Genomic DNA, 20,414 nt, shown 5'->3' on the forward strand with positions numbered 1-20,414 from the left:
ATTTGACGTTCAGGTAACAACAGGTAACTTTATTTGGAGTGGAAGCAGAGAGATAACACCAGATGCCAATTGTAGATCCTCTCACACCTGTGGTCACTGCAGCATCTGACTCCACTTTGTCCAAAAGGGATCTATTCCATTCAATTACACATGATCTAGATTAGACTGACAACAAGATACTGCACGGGACATAGCAGAGTTGGTGAAGTTGAGTGGTGATGAGTTTGCTATTTGGATGAATAAAGCAAGTAAAAAGTGTGTCAGATAAAAATTCATTTCAATTCGCTAATCGGGCTAATATGAATCAGGTGAATCGAGTTCTGCTTTTGGAAACTGGGTTAAGAAGGGGTGCACCGTTCCTGGAGGTACTGCAATACCAGGTCAATGCGTGGAGTGGACAGAGCAAGCTCTTTTTCCATCTCCCTGTTCTAAAAATCCATTTAATATATGGTCCCCAGATAGGGGACGTATCAGATATTAAACTGATAAGAACAGATACTACACTTGATCTTAGCCAAAAGGCCGAGAAGCGATAACCAGAATTGGTTTGGGCCTCGAGTGGCACCCTGGCCTATGCCGGACACATCTTAGGGAGAGAGAGCGAGAGGGAGACAAACCCACGCCTACACAAGACATTTTGTCACCCAAGCCAACCCTTGAAAAGGCTGCTTTGCAGAGCAAAAACAAGAAGAATGGTGCGTTTTGCAGCCGCCGCCCACTGCAATGAATCTGAATAACTCCTCCTTTAGGGCGCAAGCAACTCCCCTCCCCCTTGCAGTCTTTCCAATTCACGATACAAAAAGACGGACAGGACAGGTTGCCTGACTTTCCGTCACTGCCACCCTTTGCCATCCTTACCCGTAGAAAGCCCTTTCATCATCCCCAAACCCTAATCTTTTCCCTTTCCTTCCCAGCCCCCAAACCCTGCCCTCTGTACCTTTCTCACCACCCGCTTCCCTTCTCCTGTCATCCCCCTACCACCCGGGAAAAAAAGAGATTGCCCCCTCCTTCCACTAGCCCACCCTCCCACCCAAAGAACAACTTCTTCTGCGCAGCTTGTTTTCTAGGCAGCAGCGCTATTGTGATGTCATCGGGGGGCATTGTGACAAGCCGCCAGTGTTCCGTCTCTTCATGTTGTGCACTGTTCAAACCGAAAATACATCAACAGGCAGGCTACAGAAAAGCTTACTAACAAAGGTTAGAGAGGGGCTTTCTCAGAGGGCTTTTTACAGTTTGTCTATTCCCAATTAGCCGGTTTAGTATACTTAATGAAAGTACTAATTCTTTCATAGGCCGCCCATTCTTAGTATTTGACGTTCAGGTAACAACAGGTAACTTTATTTGGAGTGGAAGCAGAGAGATAACACCAGATGCCAATTGTAGATCCTCTCACACCTGTGGTCACTGCAGCATCTGACTCCACTTTGTCCAAAAGGGATCTATTCCATTCAATTACACATGATCTAGATTAGACTGACAACAAGATACTGCACGGGACATAGCAGAGTTGGTGAAGTTGAGTGGTGATGAGTTTGCTATTTGGATGAATAAAGCAAGTAAAAAGTGTGTTAGATAAAAATTCATTTCAATTCGCTAATCGGGCTAATATGAATCAGGTGAATCGAGTTCTGCTTTTGGAAACTGGGTTAAGAAGGGGTGCACCGTTCCTGGAGGTACTGCAATACCAGGTCAATGCGTGGAGTGGACAGAGCAAGCTCTTTTTCCATCTCCCTGTTCTAAAAATCCATTTAATATATGGTCCCCAGATAGGGGACGTATCAGATATTAAACTGATAAGAACAGATACTACACTTGATCTTAGCCAAAAGGCCGAGAAGCGATAACCAGAATTGGTTTGGGCCTCGAGTGGCACCCTGGCCTATGCCGGACACATCTTAGGGAGAGAGAGCGAGAGGGAGACAAACCCACGCCTACACAAGACATTTTGTCACCCAAGCCAACCCTTGAAAAGGCTGCTTTGCAGAGCAAAAACAAGAAGAATGGTGCGTTTTGCAGCCGCCGCCCACTGCAATGAATCTGAATAACTCCTCCTTTAGGGCGCAAGCAACTCCCCTCCCCCTTGCAGTCTTTCCAATTCACGATACAAAAAGACGGACAGGACAGGTTGCCTGACTTTCCGTCACTGCCACCCTTTGCCATCCTTACCCGTAGAAAGCCCTTTCATCATCCCCAAACCCTAATCTTTTCCCTTTCCTTCCCAGCCCCCAAACCCTGCCCTCTGTACCTTTCTCACCACCCGCTTCCCTTCTCCTGTCATCCCCCTACCACCCGGGAAAAAAAGAGATTGCCCCCTCCTTCCACTAGCCCACCCTCCCACCCAAAGAACAACTTCTTCTGCGCAGCTTGTTTTCTAGGCAGCAGCGCTATTGTGATGTCATCGGGGGGCATTGTGACAAGCCGCCAGTGTTCCGTCTCTTCATGTTGTGCACTGTTCAAACCGAAAATACATCAACAGGCAGGCTACAGAAAAGCTTACTAACAAAGGTTAGAGAGGGGCTTTCTCAGAGGGCTTTTTACAGTTTGTCTATTCCCAATTAGCCGGTTTAGTATACTTAATGAAAGTACTAATTCTTTCATAGGCCGCCCATTCTTAGTATTTGACGTTCAGGTAACAACAGGTAACTTTATTTGGAGTGGAAGCAGAGAGATAACACCAGATGCCAATTGTAGATCCTCTCACACCTGTGGTCACTGCAGCATCTGACTCCACTTTGTCCAAAAGGGATCTATTCCATTCAATTACACATGATCTAGATTAGACTGACAACAAGATACTGCACGGGACATAGCAGAGTTGGTGAAGTTGAGTGGTGATGAGTTTGCTATTTGGATGAATAAAGCAAGTAAAAAGTGTGTTAGATAAAAATTCATTTCAATTCGCTAATCGTGCTAATATGAATCAGGTGAATCGAGTTCTGCTTTTGGAAACTGGGTTAAGAAGGGGTGCACCGTTCCTGGAGGTACTGCAATACCAGGTCAATGCGTGGAGTGGACAGATCAAGCTCTTTTTCCATCTCCCTGTTCTAAAAATCCATTTAATATATGGTCCCCAGATAGGGGACGTATCAGATATTAAACTGATAAGAACAGATACTACACTTGATCTTAGCCAAAAGGCCGAGAAGCGATAACCAGAATTGGTTTGGGCCTCGAGTGGCACCCTGGCCTATGCCGGACACATCTTAGGGAGAGAGAGCGAGAGGGAGACAAACCCACGCCTACACAAGACATTTTGTCACCCAAGCCAACCCTTGAAAAGGCTGCTTTGCAGAGCAAAAACAAGAAGAATGGTGCGTTTTGCAGCCGCCGCCCACTGCAATGAATCTGAATAACTCCTCCTTTAGGGCGCAAGCAACTCCCCTCCCCCTTGCAGTCTTTCCAATTCACGATACAAAAAGACGGACAGGACAGGTTGCCTGACTTTCCGTCACTGCCACCCTTTGCCATCCTTACCCGTAGAAAGCCCTTTCATCATCCCCAAACCCTAATCTTTTCCCTTTCCTTCCCAGCCCCCAAACCCTGCCCTCTGTACCTTTCTCACCACCCGCTTCCCTTCTCCTGTCATCCCCCTACCACCCGGGAAAAAAAGAGATTGCCCCCTCCTTCCACTAGCCCACCCTCCCACCCAAAGAACAACTTCTTCTGCGCAGCTTGTTTTCTAGGCAGCAGCGCTATTGTGATGTCATCGGGGGGCATTGTGACAAGCCGCCAGTGTTCCGTCTCTTCATGTTGTGCACTGTTCAAACCGAAAATACATCAACAGGCAGGCTACAGAAAAGCTTACTAACAAAGGTTAGAGAGGGGCTTTCTCAGAGGGCTTTTTACAGTTTGTCTATTCCCAATTAGCCGGTTTAGTATACTTAATGAAAGTACTAATTCTTTCATAGGCCGCCCATTCTTAGTATTTGACGTTCAGGTAACAACAGGTAACTTTATTTGGAGTGGAAGCAGAGAGATAACACCAGATGCCAATTGTAGATCCTCTCACACCTGTGGTCACTGCAGCATCTGACTCCACTTTGTCCAAAAGGGATCTATTCCATTCAATTACACATGATCTAGATTAGACTGACAACAAGATACTGCACGGGACATAGCAGAGTTGGTGAAGTTGAGTGGTGATGAGTTTGCTATTTGGATGAATAAAGCAAGTAAAAAGTGTGTTAGATAAAAATTCATTTCAATTCGCTAATCGGGCTAATATGAATCAGGTGAATCGAGTTCTGCTTTTGGAAACTGGGTTAAGAAGGGGTGCACCGTTCCTGGAGGTACTGCAATACCAGGTCAATGCGTGGAGTGGACAGAGCAAGCTCTTTTTCCATCTCCCTGTTCTAAAAATCCATTTAATATATGGTCCCCAGATAGGGGACGTATCAGATATTAAACTGATAAGAACAGATACTACACTTGATCTTAGCCAAAAGGCCGAGAAGCGATAACCAGAATTGGTTTGGGCCTCGAGTGGCACCCTGGCCTATGCCGGACACATCTTAGGGAGAGAGAGCGAGAGGGAGACAAACCCACGCCTACACAAGACATTTTGTCACCCAAGCCAACCCTTGAAAAGGCTGCTTTGCAGAGCAAAAACAAGAAGAATGGTGCGTTTTGCAGCCGCCGCCCACTGCAATGAATCTGAATAACTCCTCCTTTAGGGCGCAAGCAACTCCCCTCCCCCTTGCAGTCTTTCCAATTCACGATACAAAAAGACGGACAGGACAGGTTGCCTGACTTTCCGTCACTGCCACCCTTTGCCATCCTTACCCGTAGAAAGCCCTTTCATCATCCCCAAACCCTAATCTTTTCCCTTTCCTTCCCAGCCCCCAAACCCTGCCCTCTGTACCTTTCTCACCACCCGCTTCCCTTCTCCTGTCATCCCCCTACCACCCGGGAAAAAAAGAGATTGCCCCCTCCTTCCACTAGCCCACCCTCCCACCCAAAGAACAACTTCTTCTGCGCAGCTTGTTTTCTAGGCAGCAGCGCTATTGTGATGTCATCGGGGGGCATTGTGACAAGCCGCCAGTGTTCCGTCTCTTCATGTTGTGCACTGTTCAAACCGAAAATACATCAACAGGCAGGCTACAGAAAAGCTTACTAACAAAGGTTAGAGAGGGGCTTTCTCAGAGGGCTTTTTACAGTTTGTCTATTCCCAATTAGCCGGTTTAGTATACTTAATGAAAGTACTAATTCTTTCATAGGCCGCCCATTCTTAGTATTTGACGTTCAGGTAACAACAGGTAACTTTATTTGGAGTGGAAGCAGAGAGATAACACCAGATGCCAATTGTAGATCCTCTCACACCTGTGGTCACTGCAGCATCTGACTCCACTTTGTCCAAAAGGGATCTATTCCATTCAATTACACATGATCTAGATTAGACTGACAACAAGATACTGCACGGGACATAGCAGAGTTGGTGAAGTTGAGTGGTGATGAGTTTGCTATTTGGATGAATAAAGCAAGTAAAAAGTGTGTTAGATAAAAATTCATTTCAATTCGCTAATCGGGCTAATATGAATCAGGTGAATCGAGTTCTGCTTTTGGAAACTGGGTTAAGAAGGGGTGCACCGTTCCTGGAGGTACTGCAATACCAGGTCAATGCGTGGAGTGGACAGAGCAAGCTCTTTTTCCATCTCCCTGTTCTAAAAATCCATTTAATATATGGTCCCCAGATAGGGGACGTATCAGATATTAAACTGATAAGAACAGATACTACACTTGATCTTAGCCAAAAGGCCGAGAAGCGATAACCAGAATTGGTTTGGGCCTCGAGTGGCACCCTGGCCTATGCCGGACACATCTTAGGGAGAGAGAGCGAGAGGGAGACAAACCCACGCCTACACAAGACATTTTGTCACCCAAGCCAACCCTTGAAAAGGCTGCTTTGCAGAGCAAAAACAAGAAGAATGGTGCGTTTTGCAGCCGCCGCCCACTGCAATGAATCTGAATAACTCCTCCTTTAGGGCGCAAGCAACTCCCCTCCCCCTTGCAGTCTTTCCAATTCACGATACAAAAAGACGGACAGGACAGGTTGCCTGACTTTCCGTCACTGCCACCCTTTGCCATCCTTACCCGTAGAAAGCCCTTTCATCATCCCCAAACCCTAATCTTTTCCCTTTCCTTCCCAGCCCCCAAACCCTGCCCTCTGTACCTTTCTCACCACCCGCTTCCCTTCTCCTGTCATCCCCCTACCACCCGGGAAAAAAAGAGATTGCCCCCTCCTTCCACTAGCCCACCCTCCCACCCAAAGAACAACTTCTTCTGCGCAGCTTGTTTTCTAGGCAGCAGCGCTATTGTGATGTCATCGGGGGGCATTGTGACAAGCCGCCAGTGTTCCGTCTCTTCATGTTGTGCACTGTTCAAACCGAAAATACATCAACAGGCAGGCTACAGAAAAGCTTACTAACAAAGGTTAGAGAGGGGCTTTCTCAGAGGGCTTTTTACAGTTTGTCTATTCCCAATTAGCCGGTTTAGTATACTTAATGAAAGTACTAATTCTTTCATAGGCCGCCCATTCTTAGTATTTGACGTTCAGGTAACAACAGGTAACTTTATTTGGAGTGGAAGCAGAGAGATAACACCAGATGCCAATTGTAGATCCTCTCACACCTGTGGTCACTGCAGCATCTGACTCCACTTTGTCCAAAAGGGATCTATTCCATTCAATTACACATGATCTAGATTAGACTGACAACAAGATACTGCACGGGACATAGCAGAGTTGGTGAAGTTGAGTGGTGATGAGTTTGCTATTTGGATGAATAAAGCAAGTAAAAAGTGTGTTAGATAAAAATTCATTTCAATTCGCTAATCGGGCTAATATGAATCAGGTGAATCGAGTTCTGCTTTTGGAAACTGGGTTAAGAAGGGGTGCACCGTTCCTGGAGGTACTGCAATACCAGGTCAATGCGTGGAGTGGACAGAGCAAGCTCTTTTTCCATCTCCCTGTTCTAAAAATCCATTTAATATATGGTCCCCAGATAGGGGACGTATCAGATATTAAACTGATAAGAACAGATACTACACTTGATCTTAGCCAAAAGGCCGAGAAGCGATAACCAGAATTGGTTTGGGCCTCGAGTGGCACCCTGGCCTATGCCGGACACATCTTAGGGAGAGAGAGCGAGAGGGAGACAAACCCACGCCTACACAAGACATTTTGTCACCCAAGCCAACCCTTGAAAAGGCTGCTTTGCAGAGCAAAAACAAGAAGAATGGTGCGTTTTGCAGCCGCCGCCCACTGCAATGAATCTGAATAACTCCTCCTTTAGGGCGCAAGCAACTCCCCTCCCCCTTGCAGTCTTTCCAATTCACGATACAAAAAGACGGACAGGACAGGTTGCCTGACTTTCCGTCACTGCCACCCTTTGCCATCCTTACCCGTAGAAAGCCCTTTCATCATCCCCAAACCCTAATCTTTTCCCTTTCCTTCCCAGCCCCCAAACCCTGCCCTCTGTACCTTTCTCACCACCCGCTTCCCTTCTCCTGTCATCCCCCTACCACCCGGGAAAAAAAGAGATTGCCCCCTCCTTCCACTAGCCCACCCTCCCACCCAAAGAACAACTTCTTCTGCGCAGCTTGTTTTCTAGGCAGCAGCGCTATTGTGATGTCATCGGGGGGCATTGTGACAAGCCGCCAGTGTTCCGTCTCTTCATGTTGTGCACTGTTCAAACCGAAAATACATCAACAGGCAGGCTACAGAAAAGCTTACTAACAAAGGTTAGAGAGGGGCTTTCTCAGAGGGCTTTTTACAGTTTGTCTATTCCCAATTAGCCGGTTTAGTATACTTAATGAAAGTACTAATTCTTTCATAGGCCGCCCATTCTTAGTATTTGACGTTCAGGTAACAACAGGTAACTTTATTTGGAGTGGAAGCAGAGAGATAACACCAGATGCCAATTGTAGATCCTCTCACACCTGTGGTCACTGCAGCATCTGACTCCACTTTGTCCAAAAGGGATCTATTCCATTCAATTACACATGATCTAGATTAGACTGACAACAAGATACTGCACGGGACATAGCAGAGTTGGTGAAGTTGAGTGGTGATGAGTTTGCTATTTGGATGAATAAAGCAAGTAAAAAGTGTGTTAGATAAAAATTCATTTCAATTCGCTAATCGGGCTAATATGAATCAGGTGAATCGAGTTCTGCTTTTGGAAACTGGGTTAAGAAGGGGTGCACCGTTCCTGGAGGTACTGCAATACCAGGTCAATGCGTGGAGTGGACAGAGCAAGCTCTTTTTCCATCTCCCTGTTCTAAAAATCCATTTAATATATGGTCCCCAGATAGGGGACGTATCAGATATTAAACTGATAAGAACAGATACTACACTTGATCTTAGCCAAAAGGCCGAGAAGCGATAACCAGAATTGGTTTGGGCCTCGAGTGGCACCCTGGCCTATGCCGGACACATCTTAGGGAGAGAGAGCGAGAGGGAGACAAACCCACGCCTACACAAGACATTTTGTCACCCAAGCCAACCCTTGAAAAGGCTGCTTTGCAGAGCAAAAACAAGAAGAATGGTGCGTTTTGCAGCCGCCGCCCACTGCAATGAATCTGAATAACTCCTCCTTTAGGGCGCAAGCAACTCCCCTCCCCCTTGCAGTCTTTCCAATTCACGATACAAAAAGACGGACAGGACAGGTTGCCTGACTTTCCGTCACTGCCACCCTTTGCCATCCTTACCCGTAGAAAGCCCTTTCATCATCCCCAAACCCTAATCTTTTCCCTTTCCTTCCCAGCCCCCAAACCCTGCCCTCTGTACCTTTCTCACCACCCGCTTCCCTTCTCCTGTCATCCCCCTACCACCCGGGAAAAAAAGAGATTGCCCCCTCCTTCCACTAGCCCACCCTCCCACCCAAAGAACAACTTCTTCTGCGCAGCTTGTTTTCTAGGCAGCAGCGCTATTGTGATGTCATCGGGGGGCATTGTGACAAGCCGCCAGTGTTCCGTCTCTTCATGTTGTGCACTGTTCAAACCGAAAATACATCAACAGGCAGGCTACAGAAAAGCTTACTAACAAAGGTTAGAGAGGGGCTTTCTCAGAGGGCTTTTTACAGTTTGTCTATTCCCAATTAGCCGGTTTAGTATACTTAATGAAAGTACTAATTCTTTCATAGGCCGCCCATTCTTAGTATTTGACGTTCAGGTAACAACAGGTAACTTTATTTGGAGTGGAAGCAGAGAGATAACACCAGATGCCAATTGTAGATCCTCTCACACCTGTGGTCACTGCAGCATCTGACTCCACTTTGTCCAAAAGGGATCTATTCCATTCAATTACACATGATCTAGATTAGACTGACAACAAGATACTGCACGGGACATAGCAGAGTTGGTGAAGTTGAGTGGTGATGAGTTTGCTATTTGGATGAATAAAGCAAGTAAAAAGTGTGTTAGATAAAAATTCATTTCAATTCGCTAATCGGGCTAATATGAATCAGGTGAATCGAGTTCTGCTTTTGGAAACTGGGTTAAGAAGGGGTGCACCGTTCCTGGAGGTACTGCAATACCAGGTCAATGCGTGGAGTGGACAGAGCAAGCTCTTTTTCCATCTCCCTGTTCTAAAAATCCATTTAATATATGGTCCCCAGATAGGGGACGTATCAGATATTAAACTGATAAGAACAGATACTACACTTGATCTTAGCCAAAAGGCCGAGAAGCGATAACCAGAATTGGTTTGGGCCTCGAGTGGCACCCTGGCCTATGCCGGACACATCTTAGGGAGAGAGAGCGAGAGGGAGACAAACCCACGCCTACACAAGACATTTTGTCACCCAAGCCAACCCTTGAAAAGGCTGCTTTGCAGAGCAAAAACAAGAAGAATGGTGCGTTTTGCAGCCGCCGCCCACTGCAATGAATCTGAATAACTCCTCCTTTAGGGCGCAAGCAACTCCCCTCCCCCTTGCAGTCTTTCCAATTCACGATACAAAAAGACGGACAGGACAGGTTGCCTGACTTTCCGTCACTGCCACCCTTTGCCATCCTTACCCGTAGAAAGCCCTTTCATCATCCCCAAACCCTAATCTTTTCCCTTTCCTTCCCAGCCCCCAAACCCTGCCCTCTGTACCTTTCTCACCACCCGCTTCCCTTCTCCTGTCATCCCCCTACCACCCGGGAAAAAAAGAGATTGCCCCCTCCTTCCACTAGCCCACCCTCCCACCCAAAGAACAACTTCTTCTGCGCAGCTTGTTTTCTAGGCAGCAGCGCTATTGTGATGTCATCGGGGGGCATTGTGACAAGCCGCCAGTGTTCCGTCTCTTCATGTTGTGCACTGTTCAAACCGAAAATACATCAACAGGCAGGCTACAGAAAAGCTTACTAACAAAGGTTAGAGAGGGGCTTTCTCAGAGGGCTTTTTACAGTTTGTCTATTCCCAATTAGCCGGTTTAGTATACTTAATGAAAGTACTAATTCTTTCATAGGCCGCCCATTCTTAGTATTTGACGTTCAGGTAACAACAGGTAACTTTATTTGGAGTGGAAGCAGAGAGATAACACCAGATGCCAATTGTAGATCCTCTCACACCTGTGGTCACTGCAGCATCTGACTCCACTTTGTCCAAAAGGGATCTATTCCATTCAATTACACATGATCTAGATTAGACTGACAACAAGATACTGCACGGGACATAGCAGAGTTGGTGAAGTTGAGTGGTGATGAGTTTGCTATTTGGATGAATAAAGCAAGTAAAAAGTGTGTTAGATAAAAATTCATTTCAATTCGCTAATCGGGCTAATATGAATCAGGTGAATCGAGTTCTGCTTTTGGAAACTGGGTTAAGAAGGGGTGCACCGTTCCTGGAGGTACTGCAATACCAGGTCAATGCGTGGAGTGGACAGAGCAAGCTCTTTTTCCATCTCCCTGTTCTAAAAATCCATTTAATATATGGTCCCCAGATAGGGGACGTATCAGATATTAAACTGATAAGAACAGATACTACACTTGATCTTAGCCAAAAGGCCGAGAAGCGATAACCAGAATTGGTTTGGGCCTCGAGTGGCACCCTGGCCTATGCCGGACACATCTTAGGGAGAGAGAGCGAGAGGGAGACAAACCCACGCCTACACAAGACATTTTGTCACCCAAGCCAACCCTTGAAAAGGCTGCTTTGCAGAGCAAAAACAAGAAGAATGGTGCGTTTTGCAGCCGCCGCCCACTGCAATGAATCTGAATAACTCCTCCTTTAGGGCGCAAGCAACTCCCCTCCCCCTTGCAGTCTTTCCAATTCACGATACAAAAAGACGGACAGGACAGGTTGCCTGACTTTCCGTCACTGCCACCCTTTGCCATCCTTACCCGTAGAAAGCCCTTTCATCATCCCCAAACCCTAATCTTTTCCCTTTCCTTCCCAGCCCCCAAACCCTGCCCTCTGTACCTTTCTCACCACCCGCTTCCCTTCTCCTGTCATCCCCCTACCACCCGGGAAAAAAAGAGATTGCCCCCTCCTTCCACTAGCCCACCCTCCCACCCAAAGAACAACTTCTTCTGCGCAGCTTGTTTTCTAGGCAGCAGCGCTATTGTGATGTCATCGGGGGGCATTGTGACAAGCCGCCAGTGTTCCGTCTCTTCATGTTGTGCACTGTTCAAACCGAAAATACATCAACAGGCAGGCTACAGAAAAGCTTACTAACAAAGGTTAGAGAGGGGCTTTCTCAGAGGGCTTTTTACAGTTTGTCTATTCCCAATTAGCCGGTTTAGTATACTTAATGAAAGTACTAATTCTTTCATAGGCCGCCCATTCTTAGTATTTGACGTTCAGGTAACAACAGGTAACTTTATTTGGAGTGGAAGCAGAGAGATAACACCAGATGCCAATTGTAGATCCTCTCACACCTGTGGTCACTGCAGCATCTGACTCCACTTTGTCCAAAAGGGATCTATTCCATTCAATTACACATGATCTAGATTAGACTGACAACAAGATACTGCACGGGACATAGCAGAGTTGGTGAAGTTGAGTGGTGATGAGTTTGCTATTTGGATGAATAAAGCAAGTAAAAAGTGTGTTAGATAAAAATTCATTTCAATTCGCTAATCGGGCTAATATGAATCAGGTGAATCGAGTTCTGCTTTTGGAAACTGGGTTAAGAAGGGGTGCACCGTTCCTGGAGGTACTGCAATACCAGGTCAATGCGTGGAGTGGACAGAGCAAGCTCTTTTTCCATCTCCCTGTTCTAAAAATCCATTTAATATATGGTCCCCAGATAGGGGACGTATCAGATATTAAACTGATAAGAACAGATACTACACTTGATCTTAGCCAAAAGGCCGAGAAGCGATAACCAGAATTGGTTTGGGCCTCGAGTGGCACCCTGGCCTATGCCGGACACATCTTAGGGAGAGAGAGCGAGAGGGAGACAAACCCACGCCTACACAAGACATTTTGTCACCCAAGCCAACCCTTGAAAAGGCTGCTTTGCAGAGCAAAAACAAGAAGAATGGTGCGTTTTGCAGCCGCCGCCCACTGCAATGAATCTGAATAACTCCTCCTTTAGGGCGCAAGCAACTCCCCTCCCCCTTGCAGTCTTTCCAATTCACGATACAAAAAGACGGACAGGACAGGTTGCCTGACTTTCCGTCACTGCCACCCTTTGCCATCCTTACCCGTAGAAAGCCCTTTCATCATCCCCAAACCCTAATCTTTTCCCTTTCCTTCCCAGCCCCCAAACCCTGCCCTCTGTACCTTTCTCACCACCCGCTTCCCTTCTCCTGTCATCCCCCTACCACCCGGGAAAAAAAGAGATTGCCCCCTCCTTCCACTAGCCCACCCTCCCACCCAAAGAACAACTTCTTCTGCGCAGCTTGTTTTCTAGGCAGCAGCGCTATTGTGATGTCATCGGGGGGCATTGTGACAAGCCGCCAGTGTTCCGTCTCTTCATGTTGTGCACTGTTCAAACCGAAAATACATCAACAGGCAGGCTACAGAAAAGCTTACTAACAAAGGTTAGAGAGGGGCTTTCTCAGAGGGCTTTTTACAGTTTGTCTATTCCCAATTAGCCGGTTTAGTATACTTAATGAAAGTACTAATTCTTTCATAGGCCGCCCATTCTTAGTATTTGACGTTCAGGTAACAACAGGTAACTTTATTTGGAGTGGAAGCAGAGAGATAACACCAGATGCCAATTGTAGATCCTCTCACACCTGTGGTCACTGCAGCATCTGACTCCACTTTGTCCAAAAGGGATCTATTCCATTCAATTACACATGATCTAGATTAGACTGACAACAAGATACTGCACGGGACATAGCAGAGTTGGTGAAGTTGAGTGGTGATGAGTTTGCTATTTGGATGAATAAAGCAAGTAAAAAGTGTGTTAGATAAAAATTCATTTCAATTCGCTAATCGGGCTAATATGAATCAGGTGAATCGAGTTCTGCTTTTGGAAACTGGGTTAAGAAGGGGTGCACCGTTCCTGGAGGTACTGCAATACCAGGTCAATGCGTGGAGTGGACAGAGCAAGCTCTTTTTCCATCTCCCTGTTCTAAAAATCCATTTAATATATGGTCCCCAGATAGGGGACGTATCAGATATTAAACTGATAAGAACAGATACTACACTTGATCTTAGCCAAAAGGCCGAGAAGCGATAACCAGAATTGGTTTGGGCCTCGAGTGGCACCCTGGCCTATGCCGGACACATCTTAGGGAGAGAGAGCGAGAGGGAGACAAACCCACGCCTACACAAGACATTTTGTCACCCAAGCCAACCCTTGAAAAGGCTGCTTTGCAGAGCAAAAACAAGAAGAATGGTGCGTTTTGCAGCCGCCGCCCACTGCAATGAATCTGAATAACTCCTCCTTTAGGGCGCAAGCAACTCCCCTCCCCCTTGCAGTCTTTCCAATTCACGATACAAAAAGACGGACAGGACAGGTTGCCTGACTTTCCGTCACTGCCACCCTTTGCCATCCTTACCCGTAGAAAGCCCTTTCATCATCCCCAAACCCTAATCTTTTCCCTTTCCTTCCCAGCCCCCAAACCCTGCCCTCTGTACCTTTCTCACCACCCGCTTCCCTTCTCCTGTCATCCCCCTACCACCCGGGAAAAAAAGAGATTGCCCCCTCCTTCCACTAGCCCACCCTCCCACCCAAAGAACAACTTCTTCTGCGCAGCTTGTTTTCTAGGCAGCAGCGCTATTGTGATGTCATCGGGGGGCATTGTGACAAGCCGCCAGTGTTCCGTCTCTTCATGTTGTGCACTGTTCAAACCGAAAATACATCAACAGGCAGGCTACAGAAAAGCTTACTAACAAAGGTTAGAGAGGGGCTTTCTCAGAGGGCTTTTTACAGTTTGTCTATTCCCAATTAGCCGGTTTAGTATACTTAATGAAAGTACTAATTCTTTCATAGGCCGCCCATTCTTAGTATTTGACGTTCAGGTAACAACAGGTAACTTTATTTGGAGTGGAAGCAGAGAGATAACACCAGATGCCAATTGTAGATCCTCTCACACCTGTGGTCACTGCAGCATCTGACTCCACTTTGTCCAAAAGGGATCTATTCCATTCAATTACACATGATCTAGATTAGACTGACAACAAGATACTGCACGGGACATAGCAGAGTTGGTGAAGTTGAGTGGTGATGAGTTTGCTATTTGGATGAATAAAGCAAGTAAAAAGTGTGTTAGATAAAAATTCATTTCAATTCGCTAATCGGGCTAATATGAATCAGGTGAATCGAGTTCTGCTTTTGGAAACTGGGTTAAGAAGGGGTGCACCGTTCCTGGAGGTACTGCAATACCAGGTCAATGCGTGGAGTGGACAGAGCAAGCTCTTTTTCCATCTCCCTGTTCTAAAAATCCATTTAATATATGGTCCCCAGATAGGGGACGTATCAGATATTAAACTGATAAGAACAGATACTACACTTGATCTTAGCCAAAAGGCCGAGAAGCGATAACCAGAATTGGTTTGGGCCTCGAGTGGCACCCTGGCCTATGCCGGACACATCTTAGGGAGAGAGAGCGAGAGGGAGACAAACCCACGCCTACACAAGACATTTTGTCACCCAAGCCAACCCTTGAAAAGGCTGCTTTGCAGAGCAAAAACAAGAAGAATGGTGCGTTTTGCAGCCGCCGCCCACTGCAATGAATCTGAATAACTCCTCCTTTAGGGCGCAAGCAACTCCCCTCCCCCTTGCAGTCTTTCCAATTCACGATACAAAAAGACGGACAGGACAGGTTGCCTGACTTTCCGTCACTGCCACCCTTTGCCATCCTTACCCGTAGAAAGCCCTTTCATCATCCCCAAACCCTAATCTTTTCCCTTTCCTTCCCAGCCCCCAAACCCTGCCCTCTGTACCTTTCTCACCACCCGCTTCCCTTCTCCTGTCATCCCCCTACCACCCGGGAAAAAAAGAGATTGCCCCCTCCTTCCACTAGCCCACCCTCCCACCCAAAGAACAACTTCTTCTGCGCAGCTTGTTTTCTAGGCAGCAGCGCTATTGTGATGTCATCGGGGGGCATTGTGACAAGCCGCCAGTGTTCCGTCTCTTCATGTTGTGCACTGTTCAAACCGAAAATACATCAACAGGCAGGCTACAGAAAAGCTTACTAACAAAGGTTAGAGAGGGGCTTTCTCAGAGGGCTTTTTACAGTTTGTCTATTCCCAATTAGCCGGTTTAGTATACTTAATGAAAGTACTAATTCTTTCATAGGCCGCCCATTCTTAGTATTTGACGTTCAGGTAACAACAGGTAACTTTATTTGGAGTGGAAGCAGAGAGATAACACCAGATGCCAATTGTAGATCCTCTCACACCTGTGGTCACTGCAGCATCTGACTCCACTTTGTCCAAAAGGGATCTATTCCATTCAATTACACATGATCTAGATTAGACTGACAACAAGATACTGCACGGGACATAGCAGAGTTGGTGAAGTTGAGTGGTGATGAGTTTGCTATTTGGATGAATAAAGCAAGTAAAAAGTGTGTTAGATAAAAATTCATTTCAATTCGCTAATCGGGCTAATATGAATCAGGTGAATCGAGTTCTGCTTTTGGAAACTGGGTTAAGAAGGGGTGCACCGTTCCTGGAGGTACTGCAATACCAGGTCAATGCGTGGAGTGGACAGAGCAAGCTCTTTTTCCATCTCCCTGTTCTAAAAATCCATTTAATATATGGTCCCCAGATAGGGGACGTATCAGATATTAAACTGATAAGAACAGATACTACACTTGATCTTAGCCAAAAGGCCGAGAAGCGATAACCAGAATTGGTTTGGGCCTCGAGTGGCACCCTGGCCTATGCCGGACACATCTTAGGGAGAGAGAGCGAGAGGGAGACAAACCCACGCCTACACAAGACATTTTGTCACCCAAGCCAACCCTTGAAAAGGCTGCTTTGCAGAGCAAAAACAAGAAGAATGGTGCGTTTTGCAGCCGCCGCCCACTGCAATGAATCTGAATAACTCCTCCTTTAGGGCGCAAGCAACTCCCCTCCCCCTTGCAGTCTTTCCAATTCACGATACAAAAAGACGGACAGGACAGGTTGCCTGACTTTCCGTCACTGCCACCCTTTGCCATCCTTACCCGTAGAAAGCCCTTTCATCATCCCCAAACCCTAATCTTTTCCCTTTCCTTCCCAGCCCCCAAACCCTGCCCTCTGTACCTTTCTCACCACCCGCTTCCCTTCTCCTGTCATCCCCCTACCACCCGGGAAAAAAAGAGATTGCCCCCTCCTTCCACTAGCCCACCCTCCCACCCAAAGAACAACTTCTTCTGCGCAGCTTGTTTTCTAGGCAGCAGCGCTATTGTGATGTCATCGGGGGGCATTGTGACAAGCCGCCAGTGTTCCGTCTCTTCATGTTGTGCACTGTTCAAACCGAAAATACATCAACAGGCAGGCTACAGAAAAGCTTACTAACAAAGGTTAGAGAGGGGCTTTCTCAGAGGGCTTTTTACAGTTTGTCTATTCCCAATTAGCCGGTTTAGTATACTTAATGAAAGTACTAATTCTTTCATAGGCCGCCCATTCTTAGTATTTGACGTTCAGGTAACAACAGGTAACTTTATTTGGAGTGGAAGCAGAGAGATAACACCAGATGCCAATTGTAGATCCTCTCACACCTGTGGTCACTGCAGCATCTGACTCCACTTTGTCCAAAAGGGATCTATTCCATTCAATTACACATGATCTAGATTAGACTGACAACAAGATACTGCACGGGACATAGCAGAGTTGGTGAAGTTGAGTGGTGATGAGTTTGCTATTTGGATGAATAAAGCAAGTAAAAAGTGTGTTAGATAAAAATTCATTTCAATTCGCTAATCGGGCTAATATGAATCAGGTGAATCGAGTTCTGCTTTTGGAAACTGGGTTAAGAAGGGGTGCACCGTTCCTGGAGGTACTGCAATACCAGGTCAATGCGTGGAGTGGACAGAGCAAGCTCTTTTTCCATCTCCCTGTTCTAAAAATCCATTTAATATATGGTCCCCAGATAGGGGACGTATCAGATATTAAACTGATAAGAACAGATACTACACTTGATCTTAGCCAAAAGGCCGAGAAGCGATAACCAGAATTGGTTTGGGCCTCGAGTGGCACCCTGGCCTATGCCGGACACATCTTAGGGAGAGAGAGCGAGAGGGAGACAAACCCACGCCTACACAAGACATTTTGTCACCCAAGCCAACCCTTGAAAAGGCTGCTTTGCAGAGCAAAAACAAGAAGAATGGTGCGTTTTGCAGCCGCCGCCCACTGCAATGAATCTGAATAACTCCTCCTTTAGGGCGCAAGCAACTCCCCTCCCCCTTGCAGTCTTTCCAATTCACGATACAAAAAGACGGACAGGACAGGTTGCCTGACTTTCCGTCACTGCCACCCTTTGCCATCCTTACCCGTAGAAAGCCCTTTCATCATCCCCAAACCCTAATCTTTTCCCTTTCCTTCCCAGCCCCCAAACCCTGCCCTCTGTACCTTTCTCACCACCCGCTTCCCTTCTCCTGTCATCCCCCTACCACCCGGGAAAAAAAGAGATTGCCCCCTCCTTCCACTAGCCCACCCTCCCACCCAAAGAACAACTTCTTCTGCGCAGCTTGTTTTCTAGGCAGCAGCGCTATTGTGATGTCATCGGGGGGCATTGTGACAAGCCGCCAGTGTTCCGTCTCTTCATGTTGTGCACTGTTCAAACCGAAAATACATCAACAGGCAGGCTACAGAAAAGCTTACTAACAAAGGTTAGAGAGGGGCTTTCTCAGAGGGCTTTTTACAGTTTGTCTATTCCCAATTAGCCGGTTTAGTATACTTAATGAAAGTACTAATTCTTTCATAGGCCGCCCATTCTTAGTATTTGACGTTCAGGTAACAACAGGTAACTTTATTTGGAGTGGAAGCAGAGAGATAACACCAGATGCCAATTGTAGATCCTCTCACACCTGTGGTCACTGCAGCATCTGACTCCACTTTGTCCAAAAGGGATCTATTCCATTCAATTACACATGATCTAGATTAGACTGACAACAAGATACTGCACGGGACATAGCAGAGTTGGTGAAGTTGAGTGGTGATGAGTTTGCTATTTGGATGAATAAAGCAAGTAAAAAGTGTGTTAGATAAAAATTCATTTCAATTCGCTAATCGGGCTAATATGAATCAGGTGAATCGAGTTCTGCTTTTGGAAACTGGGTTAAGAAGGGGTGCACCGTTCCTGGAGGTACTGCAATACCAGGTCAATGCGTGGAGTGGACAGAGCAAGCTCTTTTTCCATCTCCCTGTTCTAAAAATCCATTTAATATATGGTCCCCAGATAGGGGACGTATCAGATATTAAACTGATAAGAACAGATACTACACTTGATCTTAGCCAAAAGGCCGAGAAGCGATAACCAGAATTGGTTTGGGCCTCGAGTGGCACCCTGGCCTATGCCGGACACATCTTAGGGAGAGAGAGCGAGAGGGAGACAAACCCACGCCTACACAAGACATTTTGTCACCCAAGCCAACCCTTGAAAAGGCTGCTTTGCAGAGCAAAAACAAGAAGAATGGTGCGTTTTGCAGCCGCCGCCCACTGCAATGAATCTGAATAACTCCTCCTTTAGGGCGCAAGCAACTCCCCTCCCCCTTGCAGTCTTTCCAATTCACGATACAAAAAGACGGACAGGACAGGTTGCCTGACTTTCCGTCACTGCCACCCTTTGCCATCCTTACCCGTAGAAAGCCCTTTCATCATCCCCAAACCCTAATCTTTTCCCTTTCCTTCCCAGCCCCCAAACCCTGCCCTCTGTACCTTTCTCACCACCCGCTTCCCTTCTCCTGTCATCCCCCTACCACCCGGGAAAAAAAGAGATTGCCCCCTCCTTCCACTAGCCCACCCTCCCACCCAAAGAACAACTTCTTCTGCGCAGCTTGTTTTCTAGGCAGCAGCGCTATTGTGATGTCATCGGGGGGCATTGTGACAAGCCGCCAGTGTTCCGTCTCTTCATGTTGTGCACTGTTCAAACCGAAAATACATCAACAGGCAGGCTACAGAAAAGCTTACTAACAAAGGTTAGAGAGGGGCTTTCTCAGAGGGCTTTTTACAGTTTGTCTATTCCCAATTAGCCGGTTTAGTATACTTAATGAAAGTACTAATTCTTTCATAGGCCGCCCATTCTTAGTATTTGACGTTCAGGTAACAACAGGTAACTTTATTTGGAGTGGAAGCAGAGAGATAACACCAGATGCCAATTGTAGATCCTCTCACACCTGTGGTCACTGCAGCATCTGACTCCACTTTGTCCAAAAGGGATCTATTCCATTCAATTACACATGATCTAGATTAGACTGACAACAAGATACTGCACGGGACATAGCAGAGTTGGTGAAGTTGAGTGGTGATGAGTTTGCTATTTGGATGAATAAAGCAAGTAAAAAGTGTGTTAGATAAAAATTCATTTCAATTCGCTAATCGGGCTAATATGAATCAGGTGAATCGAGTTCTGCTTTTGGAAACTGGGTTAAGAAGGGGTGCACCGTTCCTGGAGGTACTGCAATACCAGGTCAATGCGTGGAGTGGACAGAGCAAGCTCTTTTTCCATCTCCCTGTTCTAAAAATCCATTTAATATATGGTCCCCAGATAGGGGACGTATCAGATATTAAACTGATAAGAACAGATTTTTGATTTAATGAAGCTTTCCAAAGCACCGCAAAAAATGCATGACCGAAGTCACACCAAAAACAGTGCAAAGGCTAGGATTCGTGTGGACCCCTCCGTGAGGAGAGGGTCCCCAAAAATCAACCCCGTCCCTCCGAGCCAGAAGGCCACAGCAAGGGTCAGGGATCTTCGGTGCTCCCCCAAGCCGCAGCCTGGTTGAGCCTTGTCGTTGCTCCCAGCGTCCACCCAGGCATCTTACCCAAGTGGAGTAGAGAGCTACTAGTTGTTGGTTTCGCAGCCGAAACTGCCCGGACCGTC

At 46.7% G+C, this 20,414-nt stretch overlaps 16 non-coding genes across 16 annotated transcripts; all 16 read right to left on the reverse strand.

Annotated features, from left to right (window-relative positions):
• Positions 1-343: 343 nt before the first annotated feature.
• On the reverse strand, positions 344-534 carry LOC142281062 (U2 spliceosomal RNA). The gene has a single exon (XR_012743208.1). It is a non-coding gene; the product is annotated as a U2 spliceosomal RNA (small nuclear RNA).
• A 1,117-nt stretch (positions 535-1,651) lies between these two features.
• LOC142281063 (U2 spliceosomal RNA) lies at positions 1,652-1,842 on the reverse strand. The gene has a single exon (XR_012743209.1). It is a non-coding gene; the product is annotated as a U2 spliceosomal RNA (small nuclear RNA).
• Positions 1,843-2,959: 1,117 nt separating this feature from the next.
• LOC142281152 (U2 spliceosomal RNA) lies at positions 2,960-3,150 on the reverse strand. The gene has a single exon (XR_012743294.1). It is a non-coding gene; the product is annotated as a U2 spliceosomal RNA (small nuclear RNA).
• Positions 3,151-4,267: 1,117 nt separating this feature from the next.
• On the reverse strand, positions 4,268-4,458 carry LOC142281064 (U2 spliceosomal RNA). Its single transcript, XR_012743210.1, has one exon. It is a non-coding gene; the product is annotated as a U2 spliceosomal RNA (small nuclear RNA).
• Positions 4,459-5,575: 1,117 nt separating this feature from the next.
• On the reverse strand, positions 5,576-5,766 carry LOC142281065 (U2 spliceosomal RNA). The gene has a single exon (XR_012743211.1). It is a non-coding gene; the product is annotated as a U2 spliceosomal RNA (small nuclear RNA).
• A 1,117-nt stretch (positions 5,767-6,883) lies between these two features.
• On the reverse strand, positions 6,884-7,074 carry LOC142281067 (U2 spliceosomal RNA). The gene has a single exon (XR_012743213.1). It is a non-coding gene; the product is annotated as a U2 spliceosomal RNA (small nuclear RNA).
• A 1,117-nt stretch (positions 7,075-8,191) lies between these two features.
• On the reverse strand, positions 8,192-8,382 carry LOC142281068 (U2 spliceosomal RNA). Its single transcript, XR_012743214.1, has one exon. It is a non-coding gene; the product is annotated as a U2 spliceosomal RNA (small nuclear RNA).
• Positions 8,383-9,499: 1,117 nt separating this feature from the next.
• Positions 9,500-9,690, reverse strand: LOC142281069 (U2 spliceosomal RNA). Its single transcript, XR_012743215.1, has one exon. It is a non-coding gene; the product is annotated as a U2 spliceosomal RNA (small nuclear RNA).
• Positions 9,691-10,807: 1,117 nt separating this feature from the next.
• LOC142281070 (U2 spliceosomal RNA) lies at positions 10,808-10,998 on the reverse strand. Its single transcript, XR_012743216.1, has one exon. It is a non-coding gene; the product is annotated as a U2 spliceosomal RNA (small nuclear RNA).
• A 1,117-nt stretch (positions 10,999-12,115) lies between these two features.
• On the reverse strand, positions 12,116-12,306 carry LOC142281071 (U2 spliceosomal RNA). The gene has a single exon (XR_012743217.1). It is a non-coding gene; the product is annotated as a U2 spliceosomal RNA (small nuclear RNA).
• Positions 12,307-13,423: 1,117 nt separating this feature from the next.
• Positions 13,424-13,614, reverse strand: LOC142281072 (U2 spliceosomal RNA). Its single transcript, XR_012743218.1, has one exon. It is a non-coding gene; the product is annotated as a U2 spliceosomal RNA (small nuclear RNA).
• Positions 13,615-14,731: 1,117 nt separating this feature from the next.
• On the reverse strand, positions 14,732-14,922 carry LOC142281073 (U2 spliceosomal RNA). The gene has a single exon (XR_012743219.1). It is a non-coding gene; the product is annotated as a U2 spliceosomal RNA (small nuclear RNA).
• A 1,117-nt stretch (positions 14,923-16,039) lies between these two features.
• LOC142281074 (U2 spliceosomal RNA) lies at positions 16,040-16,230 on the reverse strand. The gene has a single exon (XR_012743220.1). It is a non-coding gene; the product is annotated as a U2 spliceosomal RNA (small nuclear RNA).
• A 1,117-nt stretch (positions 16,231-17,347) lies between these two features.
• LOC142281075 (U2 spliceosomal RNA) lies at positions 17,348-17,538 on the reverse strand. The gene has a single exon (XR_012743221.1). It is a non-coding gene; the product is annotated as a U2 spliceosomal RNA (small nuclear RNA).
• A 1,117-nt stretch (positions 17,539-18,655) lies between these two features.
• On the reverse strand, positions 18,656-18,846 carry LOC142281076 (U2 spliceosomal RNA). Its single transcript, XR_012743222.1, has one exon. It is a non-coding gene; the product is annotated as a U2 spliceosomal RNA (small nuclear RNA).
• A 1,117-nt stretch (positions 18,847-19,963) lies between these two features.
• Positions 19,964-20,156, reverse strand: LOC142281157 (U2 spliceosomal RNA). The gene has a single exon (XR_012743299.1). It is a non-coding gene; the product is annotated as a U2 spliceosomal RNA (small nuclear RNA).
• Positions 20,157-20,414: the final 258 nt, after the last annotated feature.

Source organism: Anomaloglossus baeobatrachus, unplaced genomic scaffold (genome assembly GCF_048569485.1).
Source record: "Anomaloglossus baeobatrachus isolate aAnoBae1 unplaced genomic scaffold, aAnoBae1.hap1 Scaffold_467, whole genome shotgun sequence".
Classification (NCBI taxonomy): domain Eukaryota; kingdom Metazoa; phylum Chordata; class Amphibia; order Anura; family Aromobatidae; genus Anomaloglossus; species Anomaloglossus baeobatrachus.